Source organism: Aphelocoma coerulescens, chromosome 1 (genome assembly GCF_041296385.1).
Source record: "Aphelocoma coerulescens isolate FSJ_1873_10779 chromosome 1, UR_Acoe_1.0, whole genome shotgun sequence".
In the NCBI taxonomy this organism is placed as follows: domain Eukaryota; kingdom Metazoa; phylum Chordata; class Aves; order Passeriformes; family Corvidae; genus Aphelocoma; species Aphelocoma coerulescens.
In genome coordinates, this window is record NC_091013.1 from 37,211,510 (window position 1) to 37,220,000 (window position 8,491).

Here is an 8,491-nt window from a genome sequence, read left to right on the forward strand (position 1 = left end):
TTGAATCATAGTTTCAATCTTCCTCACATGGCTTATTCTGAAGTTTTCTACTTTTGTTCTAATAAAGTATGAAAGGTGGATTTTGTTGTTTCTATTTTTTTGTTGTTGTTGTTGTTTTATTTTCCTTGGCAGTGGTGGTTGGTTGGGAATTTTTTTGCTTTTGTTTTTGTATGTGTAAAATTAAAAGTAATTTTTTAGCAAAATGGGGTGACAGAATAATGACGAAACATAACAAAGCATGTGATCAAAACAATGCTTAATTTTCAAGGCATTCAGCTTCCTTTTTAAGGCATTCATTGTTGATATTAGAAATTTCTTCTGTGTTGTAGTTCTTGTTTGTTTATATTGGGAAATGTCTCCATTTCATCCTGTGCCACCCTGCATGCTCTTCTTCGCAACTGACTTCCTTAGTCACAGACTTCTACTTTCACACTGAGATCATTAAACATCTCCAGCATGCAAATGAAACCTTCAAATGGTTTCTTCTAAATAAGTGCATTTGCTCTTTAGCTTTAAGTGGAAGATACTGTTGTGCCTTAATTCAGACAAAGCTAACATGATATATGGAGGATTCCTTGTATTCTATGTTCTTTGTAGCTTTAGAATACTTCTGATATCTTGACCAAGTTGTATAGTACAAATACTGCAAGATGAGGGTTTTTTTTCAACTATTATCATAGAATTTTGGCCTGAAATTTGGACTTGTGTTCTGATTTTTAGTTAGTCTTACTTACCAATGCACTGTCTTTCTAGTTTATAACAATTGTTTAGCAATCCTATATCAAAGGAAGCATTAACTCTAGAAACATCTAAAGATCTCCATATTTGACAGCTTACCACAACTTATCACTTTGCCAAATATGGTACATCAATAGATAAAACACATTGAGTAATGAGGTGGTTGAAGTTTCCACATGCTATTAGGCCTAGGAGATCAACCACACATCTCATTAAGTCTTCTAAAGAGAGCAGCAAAATTTCACATTACAATACTGACTGCTCTAAGAAGAAAACTTAGGTATTTTGAGCATCCCAGGTGTTGAAGTCATCTTGGATATGAGAAGACAAGGGCTGTTAACAGCAGGAATTTGAACTCTAATGAAGCTATCTCTGAGGTCATGGAGTGGGGTGAAGGAGGGAGAGAGATGGAGAGGGGAAGATGGGTTAAGAATTTGAGTCTTTCCCATGTGTTAAATACCTACCTTGAGAGGCTTCTCCTTTTGCCATTGTTGGCTGGAGACGGAGCGCAGACCTCTAGCTTAAACTTGAAGCCTAAAGTTTAAACAGTTGGTTTTAGGTGAGCTACTAAAGAAATGCAGCCATTTCCACCACAGTGAGAATGGCTGATACATAAACAGTTCCACTCTGCAGAGAGTAAACAAATATTTGCAAATGTCCACAAAAGTGATGCCAACAGAGAAACTACTCCAGACCACAGGAATGTTGAAGGCATCTTTATCCTCCCTCTTTCTGAAACACTGAGAAACCTCATTAGAGGTTATGTGATCTCTTCTTCAAAGCTTTGGGCCTCACCCTTCTTCAAAATGGAAACAAAACACTTATTAAATAGTTAAGACAGCTGAAATATCTCAGTCTGTTAAGTGCTTAAACTCTTTTAAACTATGTTAACAAATGGATAGCATTGTTATGTGGTGTAGGGAAAAAAATCTTGCAAAAATTAATTTAAAAAAAAGAAAAATGGGATCTTAAATAGAAGACATTTTAGTCTTGTTTAGTTATGTAGTCATTTCAGTTGTACCAAAGGAAAAGAAAAAGTTGTAGTTGAAAGGGATTAATTGCAGAATATGCAATTAATTTGTGTCATGTCATTTACATAGGTAGAGATCATTAACATTTCTCTCTTTTGTTCTGCTTACATTCAAAGGATTTTCTATTCTAACTACTCAGGCAGCTAAGGTCCATAAATGCAATGTGGGATTTTTTTTTACCTAACTTTTTTAATTATAAAAATGGCTTCTAGGATATTTACTTCATTCAAGTTACATATTTTGAGACCATCTGTTTTGAAAACATTTAATGCACGAAGAATTTGTCAATGTCTGACCTCAGCTCCATTTATCTTCTCTTATTTAGTAAAAAGAGGTAATACAGAACTTTAACTTCAGTGTCTTACATTGATCAAATTGTATGTTTCAATAAAGAACTCACTTAACAAGGACTTTAAGATTGCTACATAGAGTGGTGATTTCTGTCCCTCACAGAGTAAGATAAATTTGACCATGAGCAAAACTTAAGGCGTTCTACTGTTTTTCACTGAAGTATGTTCACCAATAAAATTAAAAAAAATATATATATTAAAAAAAAAAAAATCCCAAGCCCAAAATATATTTGGACCATATATTTCTAAAGTAGCATGGTCTTGCTTCAATTAAATAATTTCCAACATTTCAGACACAAAAGTGGACCTGAGGCACTTCAAAGCTTGTAAAGCTCACCTGGGTCCTGTGCATTTCCAAATCCAGTAATATTGGAAAAATTCCCACTGTGTAATCATTAGAAGGGATTGGTATATTCATAATGCAGAATATAATGTAATGTGGTTTTTAGTTTATTAATTATTACTGAAGAAATTTTTGACCTTTGTAGTAATCAGATTTTGTCTATGATTTTTTTTTTTTTTTAATAAATAGCAGTAACAATAACAAAACCAACAACCTAGTGTAAAAGCACGGCAAAATGTCTATAGATGAATGAAGCAGTTCTCTCAACAGGCCAGTAAATATGAGAGAATCATAGGTACAGAAAGGTAAAAATAATGTTTTAAAGAAAGATTCGTTTTAAAAACAAACTTTTTTTCTGTAGATTTATGCCCTTTTCACTTGAATAATGTGTTTTCATGTACTGTTTGGATATTTACTGAACTTTACATCCTATAAGTGCACCTCTCTAGACAACAGAGAGAAGCAGGTAATGTTGCAGACTTCCAGAGGAATATGCTATCTAGTAGAATTTGGAAATCTAGTACTGAATGGAGTTCCTAATTGACCCGTCTCTGACTGATTGAATTGGCACTTATATTATGAGGGCTGGTTCACCAAATAATGAAAAACTACGTTCATTTAAATAATTTCACTTAAGAATAATTTTGTCTTTTAAGGAAACAAAAGATAAGATAGCTTCACATTAGAAATGTACCTCTCAACTTTTATTTTTTTAGATGAAAAAAGTGCTATTGGTTTTATTTTTACATTAAGAACAGATAAATTAATTGATACACACATAGCACCACAAGAAATCACACACTCCTGAGGTGTTTTCAGGGCTGTAGCCCAGATGACATTTTCTGTTATTTCAGTTAGGTAGCTCTACTTGCCTTACTGTTGTCTGAATTCTATTTGGGTCTGATGCCTGTTTGTTTGTTTATTTTAGGACTAACAGGGAATTTTCTTCTTCCAACATATATATTTCAGTATCAATCTATTTTAATGTTGATGCAAAAAAAAAAAAAAAAATTAAGGCAGGCCATGCTAGAAAAGATATGAGGAAAGAAATGAGAATGAAAAGAGATTTCAAATCGAGAGGAAAGGAAAAAAAATCATCACAGAATCTGAACTCAAAACGTATATATGTGGTAAGTGTCAGAGAATAAAGTGCATATCTCACTGCTTTGCAGTACCAATTTCTAATAAAATGCTTTTAGTCCCACTCCTACTCCATATGTGTTTTTTTTTTAAACTGTAACTACTTTTTTCTTTCATTTTATGAAGTGTTTGGTCTTTTATTCTTGTAACTAAAGGGGAAAACAAGAACATATAATTGCTTTTAAACTGTGTTACTTTACACTACTCAGTCAGTCATCTGGTATTCATCTCTTCTTTAAACTTAGTAGCCAACTTTTCAGCTGCTGTGAACTGCACTGTACTAACAAAATCAAAGGGACTACAGTGATTTTAATCAGCTGTTCATCTGGTTTAAAGGTTCTGTAATGTTTAATATCTCCATATAGTAATACAGTAAAATAACTCTGAAGTTTTTTTCTTCTTTCCCTGAATTTTATACTAGTTTTTCTCATATCAAAGAGAAGCTATTCCTTGGACACAATATTTTCAGTATTTTATTATTTTTGCTTTACCACTTGATTTCTTTTACTGGGAGCCAGTGGTTATTCAACAAATGTTTTCCCTGAGGTTTTCAAAATTATCCTTATTTGTTATTTTACTTATTCAAGGATGGTTACGGTTAATTTAGAATCTACCAGATTGTGCAAGTTCAAATTGTTCCTTCAATTGTACATTAACTTATATTTCTCTGCGGTGATTTAAACGTGCTTTCATTGCCCAGCTACCAGGTATAAACTTGACTTCTGAAGCTCCTCATAACTTTCTCAAAACTGAAAACGTGTTGTCATCCAAATATTTAACTTACCTTATGATCTAGATTTCTGCTTAAAATATATATATATTAATGTCAAACTTAGTACCAAAAATAACTTTGAACTTTTGTAAGTCTACCTCTAACATAAGTTTTTTTCTTTCCAGTACTTCTTATTTCATTTGAACAGTTTCAGTTAAGTGCCAGAACTTACAATTCACCAGTTCTGCTTTTTCCTCTTATCATTCATAGATCAGTAACTTAAAGGCTTTTATTGCAAGAACACATCAGATATCTTGCAATTATTTTGTTGATCACTTTTGCTTCTAGCACTTTCAAGTGGAGCATATTATATGCCTTACATACTTTATTTTGGAAGTAATGGGTTGTGAATCAGACTCATTTATTTGTGTAAATTAGATTCTTGATTGGATAATGACTCTTGTGAAGGTCTAACATAAATTGGCAAATATAAAAGTTAAAAGTAAAAAGTTAGTGCTTAGCACAAATCCATCTCACACTAGGCATTTAAGTGTCTGTGAATTCTATTTTGAAAATAGCATGCCTAAAGTAGAGGACAAGAAACACATAGTGCTTCTGAATCGTGTCACTAATTTGTTTGTAAATTTGAAGCCTGAATTTTCTGTCTGTACATTCCTCTTCTGTAAAATGGGAAGGTATAAATATATACACATTACAGCCTGTGGAAGTCCCGGTTCCATGTTAACACGGTCCTGTAGAAGCAGACCAGAGGAGAGCAACAGGGATTATAAGAACCGTAGAAGGAACATATAGGAGTAAACACATAGGAGTAAATGAAGAAAGAATGTGGAAAAATTGTATAGCCTAAGGAAAAAAAAAAAATACAAACCTATTGCAGAATCACAGAATATTCTGATTTGGAAGATCATGAAAAGATCATCAAAATCCAACTTCTGGCCCTGCACAGGACAGCCCCATGTGCCTGAGAGTATTGTCCAGATGCTTCTTGAACTCTGTCAGGCTGGTGCTGTGACCACTTCCCTGAAGAGCCTGTTCCAGTTCCCAACCACCCTCTGGGTGAAAAAACTTCTCCAGATTTCCAATCAAAACCTCCCCTGACACAACTTCAGGCCATTTCCTCAGGTCTTGTCTCTGGTCACCAGAGATCAGTGCCTGCTCCTCCTCTTCCCCACATAAGGAAGTAGCGTTTCTTGGCACTGAGTGGTTAAACATGGGAACAGCTTCCTAGAGAGCTGGTCAATGCCACAAGGCCATCTGTGTTTAAGAGGCATTTGGGAAATGACCTTAATAACATACTTTACTTTTTCAGCAGCCCTGAATTAATGAGGCAGTTGAACTAGATGATCATTTTAGGTCCCTTCCAACTGAAATAGTCTATTCTTTCTATTCTATTCTAATCTATTCTATTCTATGCTTTCTCCAAATATTTTGATAGCCTTAAAAAAGCCCAAGGCAATTCTGCTAAAATCCTGTAAGATCATTTATAAAATACTATAAGATCAGCCAAACCACATATCATAGAAAATCACTGTCCACTTGGAAAACCTCAGTCATTTAGGGTTTAATTTATTTTGATGCAATAATAGATATAGAATCTGGTTAATTGTCTGTATCCAGAGTTCTTGTTAACACTGATTTTTAGTGCGGTAGAATACACAAAGCAAAAATGAAACAAACTGGCTATCCTTTCTGAATCTGTTGTAAGAATAATCCATCCACAAGGTTAGATTGGTTTTTTGTTTTCTTATCAACAGGGAGGCTGCAGCCAGGCAAGATTCTGGCAAATAGAGCTACTTTTTTTGCCCTTTGCAACTTGACTGTGTTACCTCTGAGAAAGAAAAAAAAAAGAAAAGAAAATGAAGAGAGGCAACAATCAAAAAAATTGCCTTGTACACGGGAGAAGGTATTGTGTTCAGCTTGACCTTGGCCTACAACTCTTGACATCAGCTCTGGAAAATGTGTCAGTTTTCTTGCCTGGTTTGTTCAAGTGGTGAAGCCTTACTACTACTGTAAGGCATACTTTACATACATACACAAACACAAGTAAGCTTATTTCTATGAAGTCAGAGGCAACAAAGCTGTCTTTGTGTCTAGCAAATATAATTCTTTCCTCCTTGCATAATTGCTTAGATGTTTTTGTCTGAAATTCTATTCACATTGACACTTCATGTATGTGTGAAACTAGTTTGAATGATGTCTACATTCATTAGCTTTTCCACAGTAACTATTTCCCTTACAAGGTACATGATCCCAGAGCAAAGGAAAGTTAACAATTTAAAACTCTGAGGGTGTCTTTGTTGGGAACAGTATAATTTTTTAATTCACATTCCTTTCACTTAGTTTCTGTAATCCCTGAAGAGAACAGAGTCAAACTTTGTGTTTTAATTAGGATTTTCAGTATTTATGGCCTGCAGCAATGAAAGGAAAAAAAAATAATTCTAGGGTTGTTGTGGGAAAAAAGATTGGGCCAAGTTTGCATTCTTGTGACTGTCATTTACATTTTCTAAGAACAGTTGTAAAAACTGAAATTGGTTTTATGATTCATAGCTCGTATGACTAAAAGTAACAAACTGAATTTTGCATGAAATACTGATAACAAATATCTATCACAGATAGTGAATTTAGGCAAGGAATGCTTCTCTGCAAAGAAGAGATCTGAATGATAGAAGTTATGATAATTAAGATAAAATTAGGGTTCAAGTATGCAAACTCTCCAAAATTCTGCTGATTTTATAAACACAGAAGTTATAGATGTATTGCATTGTTACCAAGGGCTGCAGATTTTAACAGTGGCAGGTGAGAAGATCTTGTGTCAGGCAACAGAAGCTTACAAGAATTTAAAACCTGGTATCACTACAAATGTGCCCAAATTCACTACAGGACTGAAATATTGAAAAAGTACATTTTTTCTCTTTTTTTTTACATAGACATTTATTCACATATCAGCTGTAGAGCATTCAGAAATACCAGATGAATGAAACATAATTTTTCTCGTTTTGCTTAGTTATACAGCTTTCTGCTCTGTTCTTGTGGGCACCTGATTTGTTTGACTGATTATTGACAAATTCTTGACATCCACTGTAGGCTAAACTGTATATGGGGATCAGGATAATCACTCAGTGAACATCATGCAAATCTCTGTGGCGGTCTAGTGGAACTAGACCATTTCCAGCAAAAAACACCACCACAACTCTCTTTTTAGTGAAACACTGTGCACTAGAAAAGTTCACAAAGAAAAGATAAACCCCTGCAATTTAATAAAAATGAAGTTGCAAAGAGTAAGTATTAAAAGAAGAGGACCGAAAATGTTTATCATGAATGCTCCCAAAATAAAGTCTTTTTCTTTTCTATGGGAATGAGAGAAAAGGAACAGAACTGGTTTAGTGGAGAAGTTATGGCAATCCTTTTTGGTGCTGTTTTTAATAAGAGGTGAAAGTATATGAAATGATCTAGTAAAAATAAAAACAAAAAACGAGGGTAAACATTGTGTGTCTGTTCGAGACTTTATTTGCTAGGTGCTCTAAAAGCTTTGTAATAATGTGGGAAGATACCGTGAAACACACACGTGAGAAAAGAATCAAAATTTAGAGATAACAGTAAAAGGTAGCAACCAAGAATATACCCACCTTTGTTTTTTGATGTTAATTAGGTGCTTAACTACTAAACACATATTTGATAACTCACACTACACTTTAATAAAAGAGACCATAAAACAAACAAGTGTAATTAACTCTTGAAAAGGGAAGAAAAGATCATCTATATGCATAGATAACAGTTCAATATTATATGAAGAGTGTTTTCTTCCTTAGAAGAAAAGCTAGTGTCTCGCTCAAGATAGTCAATTGTCTTTTGAAGTTGCTTTTTAATGTTGTAATGGTTTTAAACTAGCGAATAATTTAAGCTGAGAAAAGTGCAATCATGCCTGATGTATTCTAATCCCTCTTCATGTCTTGAAGTACAGACAAAATTTTGCATTTTCCATGATCAATTCAGAAAAATGTCAGTTTAGCAAAACTGAACTCCAGCTTTTCAGCAAAAAAAAAATGCAACAGCAAAAGTATCTATAGAGATACTAACAGATCCAAAACTCACAGATTCAAAACTGAAATAGAAAATTTCTCTGCCTCAGTTTTCATACAGTTATCTTAGTATTTGT

At 33.9% G+C, this 8,491-nt stretch overlaps 1 long non-coding RNA gene across 2 annotated transcripts in view; it reads left to right on the top strand.

The window, feature by feature from the left end:
* LOC138106606 (uncharacterized) overlaps window positions 1-7,805 on the top strand; it is an 88,417-nt gene extending 80,612 nt beyond the window's left edge. Inside the window, exon 9 of one of the 2 annotated variants that reach the window (XR_011149041.1) lies at window positions 6,090-7,805. This is a non-coding gene — a long non-coding RNA (uncharacterized lncRNA). Of the gene's footprint in view, window positions 1-3,390; window positions 3,564-6,089 lie in introns of those variants that run through there. The other variant, XR_011149042.1, reaches the window with a different exon arrangement.
* Window positions 7,806-8,491: the final 686 nt, after the last annotated feature.